The sequence below is a fragment of the Chlorocebus sabaeus genome, chromosome 10, assembly GCF_047675955.1.
Source record: "Chlorocebus sabaeus isolate Y175 chromosome 10, mChlSab1.0.hap1, whole genome shotgun sequence".
NCBI lineage: Eukaryota > Metazoa > Chordata > Mammalia > Primates > Cercopithecidae > Chlorocebus > Chlorocebus sabaeus.
The window spans coordinates 119,287,861-119,311,298 of record NC_132913.1 but is presented as its reverse complement, the minus strand read 5'-3'; the positions used below and the strand labels follow the sequence as shown (position 1 = coordinate 119,311,298).

Below are 23,438 nucleotides of genomic sequence, written 5' to 3'. Positions count from 1 at the left end.
TTCTGCTGTTTGAATAGCCAGTAGTTCCAGTACTAAGTAGTAAGTCCGTCTTTTCCTCACTGTTTTGAAATGCCATCCTTGTCATATACTAAATTTTCATAAGACGTAGGTTTATTTTTTGATTATTTCTGTTTCATTGATCTATTTGTCTCTTCTTGTGCCTATACACATTTGGTTGAATTATTATAGCTTTATGATGTGATTTAGTATAGTTTACAATAGGATTGGTCTGTGACTAACATAATATGTGTGTTTAAGGTCCCTATAAATATTTGTGCCCCTTTTATTCACATAGAAGCTTGCCATATGCCCATAGTAGATAGAAACATGAGGACTTGACTGGGCATGGTGCTCACACCTGTAATCCCAGCACTTTGGGAGGCCTAGGTGGGAGGATGGCTCAAGGCTAGGAGTTCAAGACCAACCTGGCCAACATAGTGAGACCCCCAACTCTAAAAAAAAAAAAATTTAAAGATACTCCGTGAGAGTGATGCATAAATCAGGCATGGTCTAAGTGAATTCAGTATAAGCCTTTGTATTTGCCATCAGTTGTTTCAAAAACAAAATCTTACAAGATTTTATTCTCATATCACCTTCACCCCATCTCACCCTACCTCTTTCAGAGTATCTGTTTTTGTGAGAAGAGTTTATTACTACAAAAGGAGCACCATTATGATCTCCCACCAACAGTGTTGATAGTACTCAGTTTTCCACGTTGACTAGGTCGATCTTTTTTATTTTTGCCAGTTTGGACAACACATGATACCTTGTTTGAATTTGTATTTTCCTGGACCCCTAGATCCATAAAAGGTAATATAGCATAGTGGTTTGAGACCTATACTGGACTGTGGCGCTATACTACCTCTCAAGAAATGCAAGGCTCTCATACACATTAAGAACCTTGCATTTCTTTCTTGTTTGTTAAAAGCATAACATTTCCTAATTGTAAATTAATGTTATGAATGAAATGTTACTTGGGGAACAATATGATTCTCCTGCAAATATTTTGGATTTGATTTTAAGCAGCTGACATAGAGATTGATGTTTGTAAATCCCACGTTTCCCGTTTCTTTTCTTCAACAAAGGTCTGTTGGGTGACTGTTATGTATAGGGCACTCTACACTTGAAGGATACAAAAATGAATGACTTACAGTCCCTTCTTTCCAGAAGCTTAACCAGCTTTATGTCTGTGTAAAAGGAATATCTTCAAAAGCAATGCATTTTTAAAAATTCTATTTAATTTTCCTATTACAAACTCCAGCTACCTAGAGTCACTTTTGTAAGTATTATTTAGTATAGCCTTCTAATGTAGCTAATTTTTAATGTGTTTTTTATAAAAATGGAATAGTAAATATCACTTTGTAACTTACTTTGTTCACTTAATAATAGATTTACCATGTTTATGATTTCCAAAGATAATTACTTTGTTATTTTCACTGACAGATTTATCACAGTACTCTTTTTTTTTTTTTTGAGATGGAGTCTCACTGTTGTTGCCCAGGCTGGAGTGCAATGATGCGATGTCAACTCACTGTAACTTCTGCCTTCCGGGTTCAAGCAATTCTCCTGCCTCAGCCTCCCAAGTAGCAGGGATTACAGGCACCCACCACCACGCCCGGCTAATTTTTGTATTTTTAGTAGAGACGGGGTTTCTCCGTGTTGGCCAGACTAGTCTCAAACTCCTGACCTCAGGCCTCCCAAAGTGCTGGGATTACAGGCGTGAGCCACTGCGCCCAGCATTTGTCACAGTACTCTTATACTAGCTTTCTAGTATGGTCTGTATCCACTGTTTTGCCTATTTGAATAGCTTTTTCATCAACATAAAAATATTACTTTATTAAATTAACAAGAAACTGACAGACTTCCATGAGAAGGAATTATGCTTTTGTGATTTCATTATCTTCAATCCATCTGGAATTTTCTTTGGTGTAAGATATAGAGTAGTAATGTAGCTTTTTTTAAATATTAGCTTATTGTCTCCATTTATTTATTTAATTCATTTATTTATACTTCAGATATTATAATATCCAGAATATAAATGGCTGCCTACAAATCAATACGATAAGCATTTAAGTCAAAATGGACAAAGGATATGAACAAGCAGTTCCTAGAAGAAAAAAGCAGATGACCAATGAATAAATGAGGAAATGCTCAACCTTGTTAAAATAATAGACTATCTGCCAGGTGCAGTGGCTCATGCCTGTAATCCCAGCACTTTGGGAGGCCGAGGTGGGCGGATAGCTTGAGCCTAGAAGTTTGAGACCAGCCTGGGCAACATGGCAAGACCCTGCCTCTACAAAAAAAAAAAAAACAACGCACACAAAAATTAGCCAGGTGTGGTGGCACATACTTGTGGTCCCAGCTACTGGGAGGCTGAGGTGAGGGGATCACCTGAGCCTGGGAGGTGGAGGTCGCAGTGAGCCAAGATTGTGCCCCACTGCATTCCAACCAGGGTAACAGAGTGAGACCTTGTCTAAAATAATGATAATAGACTATCTCTTTATTCCCAATTAATTGACACAAATTTAAAAGATTGATAATATATATATCCTGAGAGTGGCACTGTATGAAAATAAAATTAAAAAAAAAAAAAATAGGCCAGGCACAGTGGTTCATGCCTGTAATCCCAATACTTTTGGGAGGCCATGGTGGGCAGATCACTTGAGGCCAAGAGTTTGAGACCAGCCTGCCCAACATAGCAAAACCCCCTCTCTATTAAAAATACAAAAAATTAGCCAAACATAGTGGCACACGCCTGTAATCCCAGCTACTCAAGAGGCAGAGGCAAGACAATCGCTTGAACCCAGAAGGCAGGAGTTGCAGTGAGCTGAGATCACACCACTGCACTTCAGCGTGGGCTACAGAGTGAAACTGTCTCAAAAAAAAATACTTAAAAATTTATTTTTAAAAAAAAAGATGCCAGGCACAGTGGCTCACACCTGTAATCCCAGCACTTTGGGAGGCCAAGGTGGGCAGATTACTTGAGGTCGGGGGTTCGAGGCCAGCCTGGCCAATGCGAGGAAACCTCGTCTCTACTAAAAATACAAAAAATAACTGGGCATGGTGTGGACAGCTGTAATCCCAGCTATTAGGGTGTCTGAGGCAGAAGAATCACTTGAACCTGGCAGGCCAAGGTTGCAATGAGCCGAGATTGCACCACTGCACTCTAGCCTGGGTGACAGAGAGAGACTCAGTCTCAAAAAATAAATAAATAAATAAGAATATTCAGTGTTCACAACATTGAAGGAAAGGGGCACTCTCATTTGGTTTATATGTGTGTATAGTGTCTATAGAACGTAACTGGTATCTATCAAATGTTTACACATAACTGCAGTAGAGCATATAGCATGATGGTTTAGAGTATGGGCTCACTTCCAAGGTTTAGACTCTGAGCCTCAGCATCTGTATCTCATATCATCAGAGGGTTGTTTTGAGAATTAAATGAAACTGCATAAAAAATGTTTGGTTCAGTGCCTGGCATATAGTAATATCTGCCGCCATTCATTTTATTAATAATTACTAATAATAATGACAGGCCGGGTATGGTGGCTTACGCCTGTAATCCCAGCTCTTTGGGAGGCTGAGGCGGGTGGATCACCTGAGTTTGGGCGTTCAAGACCAGCCTGGCCAACATGGTGAAATCCCGTCTCTACTAAAAATACAAAATTAGTCAGGCATAGTGGTGTGCACCTGTAATCCCAGCTACTCGGGAGGCTGAGGCAGGAGAATCACTCGAACCTGGGAGGTAGAGGTTGCAGTGAGCCGAGATCACGCCACTGCACTCCAGCCTGGGCAACAGAGACTCCATCTCAATAATAATAATAATAATAATAATGACAATAGTGTTAATATGATTGTAAAGCCACTTATTTCTCTGAGATATAACTGATGCCTTCATTCTAGTTATATTTTCCTACTGAAAAAAACTATGGTATTCCCGTTTTGCCTCTGAATAAATGATTCAATAGGCACTGATGTATACCTCATGTTTATCTTGTCTAGAAAATGAATCTCATTCTAATTTATGGCAGGTTAGCAAAAAGAGTTTGGGCTCAGAAGGTTTCTGAAAGCAGCTTTCACTTGTGTTTTTACATTTCTTCTCCCATAGTTGGGTCCTGGAATCCCTGTATCTTCTTTCTCATAGTACCTTGATCCTTGACTTTGCTTCCAACCAAAAACTAGTTGGCTTTACATCTTCTATTTACTCACTTAAAATAAAGAATAAGAATGGTCAACTTATTAAGAAAAGTCGACTGTAGAACTTCTCTTGAATGTCAGTATTCCCTAGTACAGTTGCCTTGGCCAAACATTAAAAATGAATTTGAGGTTTATTATTTCCCATAATATAGTTTTTGTCTATCAACCCAAAGTCTTGGAAAGCAACCAGATATACCACTCACATAGCCCAATTTCATGTAGATTGTGATTGGTAGCTTGTTTCCTCATGCATGGACTCTTGAGAGTTTGATTGTTATCTTGAATGGATTAAATGAATATAATGTCCTATTGATTATCTTAGGATTCTTTTTTGTGTGTGTGACAGGGTCTCACTGTCACCCAGGCTGGTGCTATCATAGCCCACTGCAGCCTTGACCTCCCAGACTCAGGTGATCCTCTGCCTCACCCTCCTGAGTATCTGGGACCACAGGTGTGCACCACTATACCCAGCTAATTTTCATATTTTTTCTTTGTAGAGAAAGGGTTTCACTATGTTGCCCAGGCTGCTCTCGAACTTCTGGGATCGAGTGATCTGCCCACCTTGGCTTCCCAAAGTGCTAGGATTACAGACATGAGCCTCCATACCTGGTCTTACTTAGGATTCTTTTTTTTTTTTTTTTTTTTTGAGATGGAGTCTCGCTCTGACGCCCAACGTGGAGTACAGTGGCGCAATCTCGGCTCACGCCACTCTCCTGCCTCAGCCTCCCGAGTAGCTGGGACTACAGGCACCCACCACCACACCCGGCTAATTTTGTGTGTGTGTGTATTTTTAATAGAGACAGGGTTTTACCATGTTAGCCAGGATAGTCTCAATCTCCTGACCTTGTGATCCACCCGCCTCGGCCTCCCAAAGTGCTGGGATTACAGGCGTGAGCCACTGCACCCAGCCCTTAGGATTCTTAAACAGGCATTCCTGCTTTTGCTTTTTGGAAGGAAGTTAGAGTATAATTAGATATTTATGTAGTCTTCTACTGACCTTCTAAGTTTCTTCCCAGGGTTGTGTATATGGTTTATAATGAAACATTATGGTAACTTCTGGAGAAATGGGACAGAACACGGTAAAACTCTCATGAAGAATTCCAGTTGTAATCATCACTACATTTGATAAAGGACTAGCAGTGGTTCTGAGGCTTGGAAGCTCTAGGTTCTTACTAGGGTTGACCTCAGTTTTGCCTCCCAGGCCTCACTTGTCAGCATTCTGCATCCATAAATCCTCATGTTATGAGAGGATTTGACTTATAGATCTATCCCTCCCTATTCCTGAGCTAAAGCCTAGCATCATAAGAAGGAATTTTAAAGGCCATCTTCTCCAGCAGCCTGACTATTCTAATAATTGCTTGAATGCGTAAAACTCAAATTGTCAAAGTTTTGAGAGCAGCATTCTTTTTTGCTTTTGACCTGCTTATAATTTTGGAGCTGGGAAGAAAAGCAAATATATTTTCTTACAGTCCAGTATCCACAAAGATTTCAATGGATTGGATTAAAGCACACTGTTTATGGCAAAGAAGGTGATGGTCTCACTGTAGGACACATGGGAGCTTGTTTAGTCTACAGCAAAGGGAGGCAGGGAAAAGTGGAGCTGGTGCAAAGGAGGGCGGCTTGAAACATGGCATACATTCAATAATGGGGGAACTGAAGGAAGTTTAACCTAAAGATGAAAAGAGTTGGACAAGGGACATGAGTGTTCTCTTCTAAAGTTAAAAAAAAAAAAAAACTGTTCTAAAGATGAAGAATTAAATGTTGCTGTGTAGCTCTCAGAGGAAGTACAAGATTTGGAGGGTAGAAATTACAGGTGACAGAGTTTAGGCCAGTTTTTAACAATTAGTAGAGTTACCTGAAAAAAGATATTTTCCAGAAAGTGTTTTAAGCAGCAGATGGATGCCTGTCTGTCGAGTGTTGCAGAGGGAAATTTTGTATGTATCAAATGTGTATTACGGTAGATGATCTCCAGAAATACTCAAATCCTTTTCCAGCACTACAATTCTTTGATTTGGTGACAGCCTCTCTTACTTAACAAGTGCTCTTTTCAGCAAATGTTTATATTGAGATGTGTTCTACACCTAAAATAGGCAAAACGTTTTTTGTGACCTGATTATTTCTTTTTTGTTTTTGACACAACTCTTAGACACTCAGTATTGAAGTGTTTGGTTTAGTGCATTGTGGATACAACTGATTCAGAATAAAGGAGAGCAATTATTGCCTTTGAATTTAGATAACATTCAGAGAATGAAACCTGAATAGCTCTAATATAAATTAACACTGTACATATAGCCACAAGAAGAAAGGGGGTGGTCTAGTAATATCTCATAATGCTATACTGCTTTTCGGTTTTTAAAAAACTGATATATTACTGCGTTATCACAACAACCCTATTCATTGTTAGCCTCACTTTATAGATTAAGGAATTGAGGATCGACGAGGCAGTGACTTAAATGAAGGCAGAACCTTAATTTAAGCCTTGTTTTGTTTTTTAAAAATCCATCTTTTCTACGGTATACCATGGTGCCTCTCTGGAGAATTTATTCTTTTGTTGTTGTATTATTAATTTTGAGTTTTAAATTTTTCTCAGCTTGGCTGAGTGAGGTGTCTTATGCCTGTAATCCCAGCACTTTGGGAGGCCTAGGTGGGCAGATCACTTGAGGTCAGGAGTTCAAGACCAGCCTGGCCAACATGGCAAACCCCACAGAAGCTATTTGGGAGGCTGAGGCACAAGAATCACTTGAACCCAGGAGGCAGAAGTTATGCAAAAAAAAAAAAAAAAAATTTCTCAGCTCACTACAGCCTTAACCTCCTAAGCTCAAGTGATCCTCCCACCTCAGCCTCTCAGATAACTGGGACTACAGGCGCATACTATCATGCCTGGCTAATTTTTGTGGGGGTTTTTTTTTTTTTTTTTTTTTTTGAAACAAAGTCTCGCTCTTGTCACCCAGGCTGGAATGCAATGGCGCGATCTCAACTCACTGCAACCTCCGCCTCCCAGGTTCAAGCAATTCTCCTGCCTCAGCCTCCCGAGTACCTGGGATTACAGACACCTGCCACCACACCCGGCTAATTTTTGTATTTTTAGTAGAGACGGGGTTTCGCCATGTTGGCCAGACTGGTCTCGAACTCCTGACCTCAGGCAATCCACCCATCTCGGCTTTTCAAAGTGCTGGGATTACAGGAGTGAGCCACCACACCCAGCCAATTTTTGTTATTTTTTTAGAGACCAGATTTTGCCATGTTGCCCAGGCTGGTCTTGAACTCTTGGGCTTAAGTGATCTGACTGCCTTGGCCTCCCAAAGTGCTGGAATTAACAGGCATAAGCCACCATGCCCAGCCCTTTTCTCAGTGTTTAAGTCACAGCCACATTTATTTTTCAGTTGAAAATTATCCTCTTCTAATGTGGTCATGTCCCCTATATTATTTTTTTCCCTCAATTCACCAGACACAGGGGCCAGGGTTTAGCCCAAGATAATGAATTTTTTAACAATTAAGAGTTACCAGAGGAAAAAAATACATTTTCCAGAAAATACTTAAGCAGCAGGTGGATATATTCTTGTTTTCGTATTTTTTTCATCTTAAGCACAGTCCTCTTAAACTTCGGCCTCTGTAGTCAAGAGATGGCTACTCATAGGGGTCTGATAAGCAACTTCAGTGATGATCAAACATAGGAGGTTGTTACTCAAGTCTGATAAGCACAAGATTGTGTCCATATAGTTTTATCCAATAAAGTAACACAAAATTTATCCCATGGTGAAGTTGTTTTCAGATGAGCAATTCAGATAATCTCGTTAATAGAAAAAAAAAAAGTGAAAAAGTCTTGGATACTAACATGGATAAACAAACATTTCCTGGCATTGTTCAGAATACATACACAAGGCTACCTTGTGACCAGCTTATTTCAGTTTCATCCTGAAACCTTTTCTTAAACATCTGTGAAAAATATCAGGTGAAAGTATATTGTGGGTAGCTTATAGAACCAACTCGAGGATTCCTGTTACAGAGTGTTATTATGCATTTAGGGTTTGTTTAAAAGGTCCATTAAGTATTTGTGGATTGAGATAAGAATCTAACAGACTATTTCTTTTTCTGTGATTCTCTGTTAAAAAATGTGGTCCCATCTGTGGTCCCAGCTATTCAGGAGGCTGAGGCAGTAGGATCACTTGAGCTCAGGAATTTGAGGCTACAGTGAGCTATGATTGTGTCTCTTCATTCCAGCCTGGGCAACGGAGCAAGACCCCATCTCTACAAACTATATATATGTGTGTGTGTGTATGTATGTGTGTGTGTATGTGTATATATACATATCTGTGTGTATATATATGTATATATCTGTGTGTGTATATGTGTGTGTGTGTATGAGAGAAAGAGCAAATTGTAGGATAGTCATAACTATGCCATGTGTGGCACTGCTACCTAGGTGACTACTCTGTGTGAAAAGTATAGTTCTTCACCAGGTCACTGATAAAGATTAAGAAAAAGAGACTAAATCTGAGATTCAGCATTTTCATGAAATAGGAAGTGAGAAATGTAACTGTAAGCCTTCATTTCTTTTGAGCCATCTTCTGCCTAAGGAGCAAAGACAAAGGAAGAGCTGCATTCTGGTCATAGTGCTGCCACTTACTGGCCATTCATTCAGACATTTGTTAACAGAATCTGTACGTGGTATATCATCTGCTAAACCAAAGAGATAGAAAATGATAAACCAGGCCAGGCGCAGTGGCTTACGCCTGTAATCCCAGCATTTTGGGAGGCCAAGGTGGGTGGATCACCTGAGGTCAGGAGTTGGAGACCAGCCTGACCAATATGATGAAACCCTGTCACCACTAAAAATACAAAAATGAGCCGGGCATGGTAGCATGTGCCTGTAATCCCAGCTACTCGGGAGGCTGAGACAGAATCGCTTAAACCCGGGAGGAAGAGGTTGCAGTGAGCTGAGATCATGCCATTGCACTCTAGCCTGGGCAACAAAAGCGAAACTCCGTCTCAAAAAAGAAAATGATAAGCCAGTTTCCATGACCAAATAACTTATATAAGGGAGAGAGAAAGAGACCATAACAATCAGAATACAATGTGTGAAGTGCCTAGTAGTATCAAGTGCTGTGGAAACTCAGAGAAAGGATGACTACTACTAGGGGTGTTGTGGAAGACTTCAAGAATTATCACTTGACGTTGGGCGCGGTGGCTCATGCCCGTAATCCCAGAACTTTGGGAGGCCGAGGCGGGTGGATCACTTGAAGTCAGGAGTTGGAAACCAGCCTGGCCAAAATGGTGAAACCATGTCTCTACTAAAAATACAAAAATTATCTGGGTGTGGTGTTGCACGCTTGTAATCCAAGCTACTCGAGAGGCTGAGGCAGGAAAATCGCTTGGACCCGGGTGGAGGTTGCAGTGAGCCAAGATCATGCCACCGCACTCCAGCGTGTACGATAGAGGGAGACTCCATCTCAACAACAACAACAACAACAACAACAACAACAAGGGATTATCACTTGAATAGGATCTTAAAAGATGAGGTGGTGCCTAGTTTAATCTTTATAATAGTACGGAGTAACAAAGAGGAAGGAAAGTATTTCAAGAGTGAGTTGGAGTCAGGAATAAGGAAGGATAAGGACCAAACAAATCCTTGGAATTCATCAAAATTTTATTCATTAATGATATTTAAGAATCAGCTGAGAGTCCTATGATACCTTATAGGTCATTGTGATCTTTTAACAATAATAGATAGTGGCAGGGTACAGTGGCTCACACCTGTAATCCCAACACTTTGGGAGGCTAAGGTGTATGGATCCCTTGAGCTCAGGAGTTTGAGACCGGCCTGGGCAACATAGTGAAACCCTGTCTCTACCAAAAATACAAAAATTAGCCAGGCATGCTAGCGTGTGCCTGTAGTCCCACCTACTCAGGAGGCTGGGGTAGGAGTATCGTTTGAGCCCAGGAGGCAGAGGTTGCAGTGAGCCAAGATTGTGCCACTGGCTACTGCACTCCATCCTGGGCCACAGAGCAAGACCCTGTCTGGAAAAAAAAAAAAAAAAGAATAAAGAAACAAAAGTATAATCTTTCAAGATTGGAAAATGAATAAAATATATGAGGAAATAAAGTCAGCAAGAATAGATTACTCTTTCAAGAAATCTGGTGACCTAAGAAAGCAGATATTAAGGGAGCAGCTTGAGTGGGTAGATAGAATTCATTACATAATGGAAATCACTTATTTAAGCCATCTGACTTTGTACAAGTCACTTAATAGCTGTAAAACAAGGATAATGCAGCTAGGCGCCGTGGCTCACGCCGTAATCCCAGCACTTTGGGAGGCCAAGTAGGATGGATCATGAGGTCAGGAGATGGAAACCATCCTGGCTAACATGGTGAAACCCCATCTCTACTAAAAATACAAAAAATTAGCCGAGCATGGTGGTGGGCACCTGTAGTCCCAGCTACTCAGGAGACTGAGGCAAGAGAATGGCGTGAACCTGGGAGGTGGAGCTTGCAGTGAGCCGAGATCGCATCACTGCACTCCAGCCTAGGCGACAGTGAGACTCCGTCTCAAAAAAAAAAGCAAGGATAATGCATGCTGTTTGATGGAGATGTTATGAAATTTGAATGAAATAATACATGCCAACTCAATTTAAAAACCATAGCTCTTCAAATTCACTATGCTTGCTATTACATTATTACAATCATTATTTACCTTTGCTTTAAAGTTTAGCATTGCGATCTGTTTTGTAAATTTATAGATTTCATGTTTCAGGATATCAGAAAAGTCAGAGCCTTAGTGATTGTTTTTTACTTCAGCTTAGATACCTGAAAGCCCTTTTTCATAATTCTGGGAATTAATTGTGGCTCTTGGAGTGACAACAGAAGAAACCCCCCAGATGACACTTATTAGCTGGAAAACCAAAATCATCTTTGACTTTGCCTTTTTTTTTTTTTTTTTTTTTTTTTTTGAGACGGAGTCTTGCTCTGTTGCCCAGGCTGGAGTAGTGCAGTGGCATGATCTCGGCTCCCTGCAACCTCCACCTCCCGGATTCCAGCAATCTCCTGCCTCAGCCTCCCGAGTTGCTGGGATCACAGGCGTGCACTACCACGCCCAACTGATTTTTGTATTTTTAGTAGAGACAGTGTTTCAGTTGGCCAAACTGGTCTCAAACTCCTGACCTCAGGTGATCCGCCCTTCTCGGCCTTCCAAAGTGCTGGGATTACAGGCATGAGCCACCCTGTCCAGCCAGCTTTTATTTTTTTAAGGGTTATAATTTGAAGGAGTTGAGTTTCTTCCCAATACTATAGCATTTTTTAAAAACTGGGTGAAATTCAGGCATCTCTGGATGTAGATTTTGATAGGATTCAAGGCAATATCCCTGTGCCTCCAAATAACCTGAAAGAAACAGTGGCCCTTTTGGGAACATGCCCTTGGGAAAAGGCCTTGTATTATCTCTTCTTCAATCAGGAGGTGCTGGGAAGCAAATAAAAGTGCAAAGGGACCTCTAAGAATCTCTTTGGATATGTCTCTTCTAGCTTGTTTCTGACCAGTTCCAGGCACATAACTGTACATGTCAGTAGGATAATGGGCTGACTAAAAGAGAGGTTTGTTTTATTGTTTGACTTTGCTAGGGAGAAGACTGTATTGTGTTTCATAATACTGATCTTTTTCTCATTACTAAATTACTTGCCTCCACTGTTTCCCAGGCCAGTTTGAATTTTGATTGTATACTTTCCAAGCACAGTAACTTTGCCAGCACAAGAGTATTATTTCACAGGGATATCACCACTGATTACAATGCTGCATATTATGTTTCAAGGATACTGAAACCTGGGTTCTCAGAGATCCATTTATATTTTCTCACTTTATCCCCCATAAATAGGAAAATCACTGGGAAATTATTGGGTGGAGAAATGCATTTAAATGGCCATGAATTAGAATTAGTCATTAAGAAGGTACTAAAGGCAGAATGCTCTGTATAACCAACACTAAGGCAGAAGCATAAGAGGGCTCTGACTAAGTGGTATTTAAGAATTAATGAAGAAAGTGGGAGTAAGAGAAGGAAATGAGTTCAGAAAGGAAACAAGGAGGAGAGAGTTTGAGAAGGGAGAGATCATAAAGGCAGAGTGTGAAAAGATAGAGAACAGGAAGAAAAAAGCCACAACCAAAAACTATGAAAACAGAGTAAAGAAAGCCCTGTAATGAAAATGCTCAGGATGCCACCAAATAGAAACTCCGTTTGTTTACTGCTAGTCATTGCAGCTGCTTCCACCCCAAAGTAATGAGAAGGGAGAAGTTTTTCTTTATGCATGTGACCTTGATTTTGAAGCTTTGCCTCATATTGCTCTGGTCTGCCATAGTAGACATTAGCATATATCATTATATGCTTAGTCAGCCATTTTGTCTGAAAAATATACTTACCTTGAAATTACTCAGAGCCACATGCCCATATATAATTTATGAGTACTCTGTCAAGTCATGAATTCAAACTTAATGCAGAATGGGCTTTTAAATTCTAATATATTGTTACTTGCAATTCAGCTGACTGACTTAGTTGTTCTCCTTAGGGAGAGTGGAGGTTTTTTGGTTGGTTGGTGGGTTGGTTTTTGCTTTTTTTTTTTCTTTCTGAGTTGCAGGTTTAAGTAGTTGCCCCCCCCCCCCCACTTTTTTTTTTTTTTTTTTTGGAGATAGGATCTTGCTTTGCCACCCAGGCTGAAGTGCAGTGGTGAGATCATGGCTCACTGCAGCCTTGAAATCCTGGGCTCAAGCAGTCCTCCTGCCTCAGCTTTCTGAGTAGCTGGGACTACAGACACGCACCACTGTATGGCTAATTTGTCTTTTCTTTTTTTTTTTTTTCCTTTGGTAGAGATGGAATCTCACTATGTTGCCCAGGCTGGTCTTGGATTCCTGGGCTCAAGCAGTCTTACTGCTTTGGCCTCCCAAAGTGTTGGTATTACAGGCATCTGCCACTGCGCCCCAGCCTAAATTGCCCTTTCTGCAGTCTACTAGACCCTTAAAGCATCTCTTCTGATTGCTTAGCCTGAAGAGAATTCTTATAAACTTGCCCTCTATTGCTTAGTGTGGTTCAACACATATTTGAATGCCAGTTACATGCTGAGCACTGAGAAGAGAAAGATAAATAATATATTTATTTGACTTGCAACTTGTAGAATTTGACTTGCAAACTAATATATTCATGGTACTCTCCAAAAAGTGCTATGACACAGGTATAAACAAGTGGCCAGGATAGGAGGTGATGCTACAACAAACAACACTCTGGAGAATGGAATGTATGGCAGAGACTGGACTCAGTGTCTTCCTCCAGTAAGCCTTGATTTGCCCTTTTGACTTCTTCACCTAAGGCATATAGCAATTTGTTATACCTGCTGGCCTCCTGGTTGCCTGTTGATTTCCTGTTCTTTATCAAACTATCCTTTCTGTTGACAGCCTTTCTTATCTCACCCTTCTCTGTTGTCCTTTTAACCTATTAATAGCTCATTAGAAAAAAATTAATATTCCCCAGACCTATTTACAAAGCCTAAACTTTCTGTGTTCCTCAAAAATGTGTATGAGGATGGAAAGAGTTTTTGTTGTTGGAGGCAGGGTCTCTCTCTGTTGCCCAGGCTGTAGTGCGGTGGCACAGTCTTGCCCTCAGCCTCCCAAGTAGCTGGGATTAAAGGCACACACCACCACATGTAGTTAATTTTTGTTGTTGTTGTTGAGACACAGTCTCACTATATTGCCCAGGCTGGTATCAAACTCCTGGGTTCAAGCGATCCTCCTACCTTGGTCTCCTAAAGTGCTGGGATTACAAGCTTGAGCCACTACACCTGGCAAGACTTTTTATTGAACACTCACACAAGACTAAGACCTTGTCAAGAGCAAAAGCCTTATCTTACTCTTCCTGTCTCCTAGAACAATGCTGCTTAAACTATAGCTGGCAAAGAATTGGGTTTTTACTTCTAATCCTTCATAGACCAATATTTTTGTAAAATATAGTGAGATTCATTATTAGAAAAATAGCATAAAGCCAGGCCTGGGTGGCTCAAGCTTGTAATCCCAGCACTTTGGGAGGCCAAAGTGGGAGGATCACTTGAGCCCAGGAATTCAAGACCAGCCTGAGCAACACAGACTCTGTCTCAACCAAAAATAAAATTAAAAATTATCCAGGCATGGTGGCACATGCCTGTAGTCCCAGCTACTCAGGAGGCTGAAGCAGGAAGATCATTTGAGCCCAGGAGTATGGGGTTACAGTGAGCTGTGATCACATCACTGCACCCCAGCCTAGGCAACAGAGTGAGACCCTGTCTCTAAAAAAAAAAAAAAAAAAAAAAAAAAGGTTTTAAAAAATGACATAAAAGTTTTTAAAAATTATTATTGAAATCAACAAATAAATTATTCTGCTGTATTATTATTAAAAACTTTAAACACGTGTCACAGGCTGGTAGCAAATGGATTCACAGACCAGGACCAGTCTGTGGGCCACATTCTGAGTGTGGAATCCCCAATATTTGCACCCGATACACAGTACCTCAATACATGTTTGTGCAATAAATACATGAATGAGACGACTGGAATGATTATAGTAGTAGGCAAGGAAAAAAGGAGAATAGAAGCTCTCTTTGGAGAGTTGGAGGGAAATGATTAAGTGAGAAACTCAAGATTACTGCAATAATGCTGTCCTCCACGTAAAACAAACTTTTTGTCATCATTCACTGTGAATACTGTTCCTTTGGCTCCCTAGCAAGACAGATAAATACTAATAAATCCCCTGTCTGAATTTATGCAAATATACTTTTGATCATGCTGAATATGTAAAACTTGCTCTAAATGACTGCACAAAGATGTCAACCTATTTATTTAAACTAGCTCTCATGAGCAGATCTATAGTCAGCTAGGATTAATTTCAAATATTGACAACTGCTCTTAGAACCAGTGCATTTTTCCATGTTGCGGTACAGACCATACCGCCAAATGCTTTCTCTGCCTGCGATTTTCTTTTTCTTTTTTTTTTTTTAGTAGAGATGAGGTCTCACTACGTTTCACAGTCTGGTCTTGAACTCCTGGGCTCAGGTGATCCTCCTAGCTTGGCCTCCCAAAGTGCTGGGATTACAGGTGTGAGCCACTGCACCTAAGATCTCTGTCTGAGATTTTCTTGTTTCCTCTGTGTCCTCTCAGAAGATTAGCTGAATAGGGTAAGAAATATTTTTATGAAAAACTTTGAAACAAGCCTTCTGTGTCCATTAAGATAAGTTTGGGCTGCTTACAACACTACAAGTCTTCAGTTCTTAAAACCAAATTGTTAGGCCAGGCGCGGTGGCTCACACCTGTAATCCCGGCACTTTGAGAGGCCAAGGCAGGTGAATCACTTGAGGTCAGGAGTTCGAGACCAGCCTGGCCAACAGGGTGAAACCTTGTCCCTACTAAAAATACAAAAATTAGCTGGGCATGGTGGTGCCCACCTGTAATCCCAGCTATTCAGGAGGCTGAGGCAGGAGAATCACTTGAACCCAGGAGGCAGAGGTTGCAGTGAGCCGAGATTATACTATTGCACTCCAGCCTGGGCAACAGAGCAAGACTGTGTCTAAAAAGAAAAAAAAAAAGTTAGTCCTTGAGTCTGCTTCAGATTAAAAAAAATATATCATGGTTTCATTCAAGGAATAGAAAAGAGGAGGTCTACTTTTTAATAGCCACACATATAGCTATACTCAATGGAGATCATTATTTTGAAATATTTAAGCTCACAATCTTTTTTTTTTTTTTTTTTTTTGAGACAGAGTCTCGCTGTGTCACCCAGGCTGGAGTGCAGTGGTGCGATCTCGGCTCACTGCAAGCTTCGCCTCCCGGGTTCACGCCATTCTCCCACCTCAGCCTCCGAGTAGCTGGGACTACAGGCGCCCGCCACCACGCCCGGCTAGTTTTTTTGTGTGTGTGTTTTTAGTAGAGACGGGGTTTCACCATGTTAGCCAGGATGGTCTCGATCTCCTGACCTCGTGATCCACCCGCCTCGGCCTCCCAAAGTGCTGGGATTACAGGCTTGAGCCACCGCACCCGGCAAGCTCACAATATTTAAGTGCAAGTTACAACAGGGAAGTTTTGTTGTAAATGGAATTTTGTTTTCAATGTGGATCAATACAAAGTCAATAACTCAATACATCATCTTCCTTCTCTACTAAGCATATCCCCAAGAGAACATTGTTAGGAAGGGCAAAAGGGCCATTTCCATGGTATGTTTGAGGGAGTCTGCTTGCCTTTTTCACCCTCTCATCAGTTCTCTCAGCTCTTCTAGCCCTGGAAGAATGTCGTCACAAAGGTACCCAGGACCCTGCAGTTCCCTGGAGCCTTTCTGTTCCCAAGGGTATGTAGTGTGAACAGACCTCTGTCTGAATGTTAGCTATGTTATTTAGCAGCTGTGAATTCCTGAGAAAGATACTTGACTGCTGGGAGCACCACTGTTTTATGTGGGTATGAGTATTAAGATTGAAAAATAAAAAAGAGGGGCTGTTAGCACAGCACGTGACATATATATTGAAAGTGGGTACTCAAATATTAGCTCTTTTACCCTGCCTCTTCTTTCTTTGAGGACTACCTTTAAACTATGAATATAGCTAAATGCCAGATAAGGCTGGAAATATTGTTCACCTTTGCCCTGGCCTTATACTGTCTGCAGTTAAGTTAAACAAGACTGTTAGAAAGCTAGCCCTGAGAAATGCAAAATAGTTAAGACTTTATCTGTCTGCATTGATTATGAACCATAGGTTAAGAAGTATTGATTTATAGCCATTGTTGGGCTAATGCAATGAATGTGATTTCCCTTTAGGCTTTGGAGATTTTATAGAAATGGTCTCAAGAGAGACCACAACCTTAGTCTTAGACTCATTTCTGTCTCCATTCTAATGTATTCATGGACCAAGTTATCAGGCAACACTCTATCACTTGAATATGGAAGAGATCATTCTCTCAACTGATATTAGATCCATTAGCTGGACATTGTTATAGCTTTATCCCCTTTATTATATAAATTGATGTGGTTCAGTAATTTCTGGAAAACTTGCCTGAGCTAGAAAATAGTGTCACTAGGCTTGCAGCATGTCCTTTTTATAAATACGCCTTTTAACCACTAAGGGTATATAAAAAAGTTTAAAAATCAAGGGCCCCAAAAGTATATGGGTTTTGACCTGTGGAATACACTAGCAGCATAATCTGATCTGGCATCTTGTATCCTGGAGCATTTGGAAATGCCTTTCTAATCTCATGTCCTAGAGGAACTACTTGTCTTGTACCATAAGTGTAGGGATCATGACTTATTCATCTTATATCCCTCAGTCTCTCCCTGGTACCAATTGGTTATGCAGGATAGTTGGAGGTGTCATATAAAGTTAAAAATCATGGATGTTAGAATCAGGCAGTCAAAAACCAACTTGACCACTTATTGGCTTTGTGACCTTTGAGCAATGAAATGAAGCAAAAACTTACCATCCTCAAACCACAGATTCCTCATCCATGTAAGAGCTATAATAATAATGCCTATTTCATAGGGTTATGTGGATTAATTTATACGTGAATAATATCTAAATTATTAGGATAGTATCTAGTACTCAGTACATCTTAGCCATCATCATTGTACAGTAAATAGATACTGAATGTGAAGACTGCGTACATTTCTGCCAGAGTTTCGTATACCTAAGTGATGTGTAACACAAATCATGTGACAACAGAATTCTTTCCATATCTTGGTAAAGTCTTTCCCTTACTTTCATCTATTGATTTAAACAGAGATTTACTTGGATGTGACCCCTTTGATAAGGACTAGCTGATAAAGTATACCAGCTAATTCAAATAATTGCTCCAGCTAATTTACATGAAGGTTTTCCTGTTTTATTGTTCTTAGAAATTATTTTGAAAGTATGAAAGTCTGGTAGTGACTTATGAATATCTTTACATTAAATGTTTACCTTATTGTTCTAAGAAATACTAAACATTTCTCATTTCTACGTGAAGGCCCTCAGGAGAAAAACACTGTTTTTCCCTGTTTTGGGGGCTATATCTCTAGCCTGCCTGTAAGTTTAGAAATTCCCAGAAGGATATTGCCAAGAATCCGCAAAGGGATGCCATGTTTGAGCTTCTTGCCATTCTCATTGCTTACAAAGAGAAGCATTTGGGCAGTAATTCACTGTTTGTTGTTAGTTCCTAAAGCACTGCCAGGGGAGACTTATACTCCTGGGGTCTCTTCATGTCCCCAGGAGGGAGTTGATGGAAGTTGGTTATTAATCTACACCAACTTCAGTTTATTAGCTTTTCTGCTTCCCAAACATGTTTTTGGCAGAGAAGTAGATTCCACAGATCCCTTTATAGTGCTTCTCTATCCCTTTCCAGCACTGTAGCCAAGGGTTTATTTTTTCCATAACAATTTTTTAGACATTTGACCTTTTTCTCTCACTGCCTACTCCTCTTCTCCCCCATGTTTGCTTGCTTTCCTTTGTACACACGAATACATAAGCTCCAACGGCTGTTTTTCCCCCTAAAAAATGTGTTGTTCCAAACCTTTCCAATCTCCAAAATCTTATTTCCTAGAAATATCTTTTTCCCTTTTTTTCCCTTTAAAATTGCTTTTTTTTTTTTTCATTTTGAGACAGGGTCTCACTGTGTCGCCTAGGCTGGAATGCAGTGGCATGAACCCAGCTCACTGCAGCCTTGACAGCTGGGCTCATGCAATCCTCCCACCTCGGTTTCCCAAGTAGCTGGGACTACAGGCATGTGCCATCATGCGCAGCTAATTTTTTTTATTTTTATTTTTTTTAATAGAGATGAAGTCTCCCTATGTTACCCAGGCTGGTCTCGAACTCCTGGCCTCAAGCAGTCTTCCTGCCTCAGCCTCCCAAAGTGCTGGGACTACAGGCATGAGCCTCCATGCCTGGCCTAGAAACATCTTTTAATTCCCAGCCTTAACCCTCTGTTCATCCATTGTGGACCACCCCTCCCTGTCTGCTGGTGTAGAGTATGGGCTTTAGTGGCTATAATTTTTTTCTTTTCACTCTTTATGAGAGTTTTCTTTTCTAGTACCCTAAAACTACTCAAAGGATGGTCCCTGGGGCAGTAGCATTGCCACCATCTGGGAGCTGGTTAGAAATGCAGAATCTCAGGTCCCACCCTAACCTACTGAACCAGAATCTGTGTTTTAACAAGATCTCCAGATGATTGGTATGCAAATGAAAATTTAAGAAATCCCTGTTGTAAATCACCTTTTGCTCAAGGGTCAGGGATTAGGGGACACTTTGTCAAGTAGTGGTTCTCCACCCTGGCTTCAGTGGAATCACTTGGGGAACTCTGAAAAATAGTGATGCCTGGCTTCCATCTCCAGAGATGGGAGATGGTCTGAAAGGTCAGGTCCGGGAATCAGGAGTTTTAGAAGTTCCCCCAAGTGATTCTGATAGTCAGCCAAGGCTGAGAACCACTATTGTATATGATTCTTATAATTTGCCCTAGCTTCTTAGAATACAAGGTATATATAAGTTGATGTGGCCAGATGCAGTGGCTCGTGCCTATAATCCCAGCACTTTGGGAGGCCAAGGTAGGGGCATCACTTGAGCCCAGGAGTTTGAGACCTGCCTAAGCAACATAGTGAGACCTTGTCTCTACAAAAAAAAAAAAAAAAAAAAAAAAATTAGCTGGGGGTGCCTGTAGTCCTAGCTACTCAGGAGGCCAAGCCAGGAGGATCCCTCGAACCCAACAGTTTGAAGCTACAGTAAGCCATGTGCACTACTGCACTGTCTACCTACCTATCTGTCTGTCTATCTAAGATGCCGTTTTAGACAGACAGACAGACAGACAGGTAGGTAGGTAGGTAGATAGGCAAAGCTAATAACTAAAAAACTCCTTTACAGTTACATTTATTAGGGAGAAGCATATGTGCATTAAAAATTAGAAATATGGCTGGGCACGGTGGCTCAAGCCTGTAATCCCAGCACTTTGGGAGGCCTAGACTGGCTTATCACGAGGTCGGGAGATGGAGACCATCCTGGCTAACACGGTGAAACCCCATCTCTACTAAAAAATACAAAAAACTAGCCGGGCGAGGTGGCGGGCGCCTGTAGTCCCAGCTATTTGGGAGGCGGAGGCAGGAGAATGGCATAAACCCAGGAGGCGGAGCCTGTAGTGAGCTGAGATCCTGCTACTGCACTCCAGCCTGGGCGACAGAGCGAGACTCCGTCTCAAAAAAAAAAAAGAAATATATACATCAAAATATTAAACCCAGTAATCTCTGGGTTATAAAATTACAGTTATTTCTGTTTTGTCCTTTGTTTTCTTTTTTTTTAAGGGACCATGCTTATCTTCTCTGTATCATTCCAATTTTAGTGTATGTGCTGCCCAAGCAAGCACTGTCCTCTATTTTCCAAACTTTCTATAACAGTCATTCCTTTGGTAAAGGAAATATATGTGTAAATATAATTTTTAATAACTGTGATCACATTATACATATTTTGTAAACTGCTTTTTAATTTAAAAATATTCTTCCTGTTCACATATCAATACATTATGAACATACCATTAAACATTATTAGTTAGGCTTTTATATTGTTTAAAGTGAATCCTGACCCAAGATAACTGAATTTTTACCTTAATTTTATTTACATACTGATATGGGGTTTTTAAGAAATTGACTGTTTAGCCAGGAGCAGTGGCTCACGCCTGTAACCCCAGTACTTTGGGAGGCTGAGGCAGGCAGATCACCTGAGGTCAGGAGTTCAAGACTAGCCTGGCCAAGATGGTGAAACCCTGTCTCTACTAAAAATACAAAAATTAGCTGGGCGTGGTCACACGCCCCCATAATCCCACCTACTGGGGAGGCTGAGGCAGGAGAATCGCTTGAACCTGGGAGGCGGAGGTTGCAGTAAGCCTAGATCATGCCATTTGTATTCCAGCCTGGGCAACAAAAGCAAAACTCCATCTAAAGAAAAAAAATAAATTGTTTAATTCTTGAAACTTTCAGTGTTTGGAAATTGTCCTGGTCCACAGGAGGGGACATGTTTAAAAGGAGATCTCTGTTGGGAGGCCGAGTTGCTTGAGCCCAGGAGTTCAAAACCAGCCTGGGCAACATGGCGAAACCCTGTCTCTACTAAATATATAAAAAATTAGCCAGGTGTGGTGGCGCACATCTGTAGTCCCACATACTCAGGAGGCTGAGGTGGGAGGATCACCTGAGCCTAGGAAGTTGAGGCTGCAGTGAGCTGTGATCCAACCTGGGCAATGGGAGTGAGACCCTGTCTCAAAAAAAGAAAAGATATCTGGAAGTGAGGTTAGATCAGCCCTTCTCTAAGGCTTTTACAACAATAGTAAATTGAATACTATCTTTTTTTTTTTTTTTTTTTTTTTTTTGAGCACTTAAACCTAACACACAGAACTTGACTTCACTTTCTCAGAAGATGCTTCACCACAGGGAATTCTTAATGATGTTTGGATTGCAACCTGTGGCTGGAATTATATTTCTAAACTTTCTCTTTAAATCTTCGGTTTAGGGCCAGGTGTGGTGGCTCATGCCTATAATCTCAACACTTTGGGAGGCCAAGGTAGGTGGATCACTTGAGGCCAGGAGATAGAGATCAGCCTAGAACAACAGAGGGAGACCCTGTCTCTCAAAAATAAAAAAAAAAAATTAAAAAAAAAAAGCTGGGTGTAGTAGTTTGCTCCCGTGGTCCTAGCTTCCCAAGAAGCTGAGGTGGGAAGAATCGCTGGCACCCGGGAATTCAAAGCTGCAGTGAGCTTCATTTGTGCCATTGCACTCCAGCCTGGGCGACAGAGTGAGACCCTGTCTTTAATAAATAAAGGAGCCATTGATTTGGTTGGAATTGTACTTCAAGACAACCTGTATATCTTTACAGTTTGAGTTTCCTCTGCATTAATGTGTACATTATGATATGGAAAGCTGGAAAATCCTTAGAGCAACATCTTGTAAACCTCAGTGGTGTATGATGGCCAAGCTATGTTGTAATCAAATAAAGTCAAGTATATCTTCTTTCCCAAACCTTTGGGAATAAATACCACTCCAGCAACTTCAACAAAAGAAATGATCTGCCCCCAAAACTGTTCTGTTCTTGCCCCAGTCTGCTTGCGTTATAGGGGAAGAGAGTAATTTTGCTAATGGTCTCTTTATGATAAAAAGGGAAGAGACATGTTCTTTAATTAGAGAACTTTTATAAAGATACACAGTGGCTTATTCTGCAGGAGAAAAGCTCTGTCGTCATATTTTTACCTCTTTTAAACATTTCTCTACCAGAATCTGTATATAAAAGTTTCAGAAATGCACAGGTTTTATTTTCAGAGAAATAGGCTTTATATATGTAATTTTTTTTTTTTTTTTTTTTTTTTGAGATGGAGTTTTGCTCTTGTTGCCCAGGCTGGAGTGCAATGGCACGATCTCGGCTCACTGCATCCTCCGCCTCCCAGATTCAAGTGGTTCTCCTGCCTCAGCCTCCTGAGTAGCTGGGATTACAGGCATGCGCCACCAGCTAATTTTGTATTTTTAGTAGAGACGGGGTTTCTCCATGTTGGTCAGGCTGGTCTCAAACTCCCGACCTCAGGTGATCCACCCACCTCAGCCTCCCAAAGTGCTGGGATTACAGGTGTGAGCCACCACGCCAGGCCTAGGCCTAATATTTTATTTACAGAGTTGAATTCTAACTGAGCTTTTAAACTTAGCATTCTTGAGAAGAAAGATTACAAGGCACGTCATGACCTAAAGTCTTCAGAAGTTGTACCTATTGGTACCTAAAGGATGTAGGTTCCTTTGAGTAGTGTTTGATCTGAGTTTGTGCCTTAACCTGAGACTATGGCCCCATTGACTTTGGCTATCTTGTCTGGGTATGCAAATCGGGAAGAGATGAGACACTTGGGTGTGGCACAGTGCTGAAAAATGATGTAAGTTAGTGAGTGGATATTCAGCTTCAGAAGCATGTTTTAGACACTGATATTTATCTTATCTCACAAGGCCTGATCACAGGCAAGCTGAAGATGGTACTTTGTACAAGCCTCCATTATAGATAGTCCTTCTCATATTGCATTGCAATTACTCTTTTACCTGGTGGTTTCCCTACCTGGAGAAGAACTCCAGGGACCAGTGCAGGAACCGTGTCTTATTAATCATAGTATATCCCGGCCCTGAGCCTAACACTCATAAGTGTTCAGTAAATGTTGGGCAAATGAAATGTCCAATTCAGCTTTCTTATAATCCAAAATGGTCATATACAAATCCAGATTAATTTGA

The 23,438-nt window shown here is 40.9% G+C and overlaps 1 protein-coding gene and 1 non-coding gene across 5 annotated transcripts in view; one reads left to right on the top strand and one right to left on the bottom strand.

Moving 5' to 3' along the window:
- The window catches only part of PDE6D (phosphodiesterase 6D), a 60,404-nt gene that overhangs the window by 3,508 nt on the left and 33,458 nt on the right, over nt 1-23,438 (top strand). The window lies entirely within an intron of this gene.
- Nucleotides 20,449-20,557, bottom strand: LOC119625461 (U6 spliceosomal RNA). Its single transcript, XR_005241657.1, has one exon. It is a non-coding gene; the product is annotated as a U6 spliceosomal RNA (small nuclear RNA).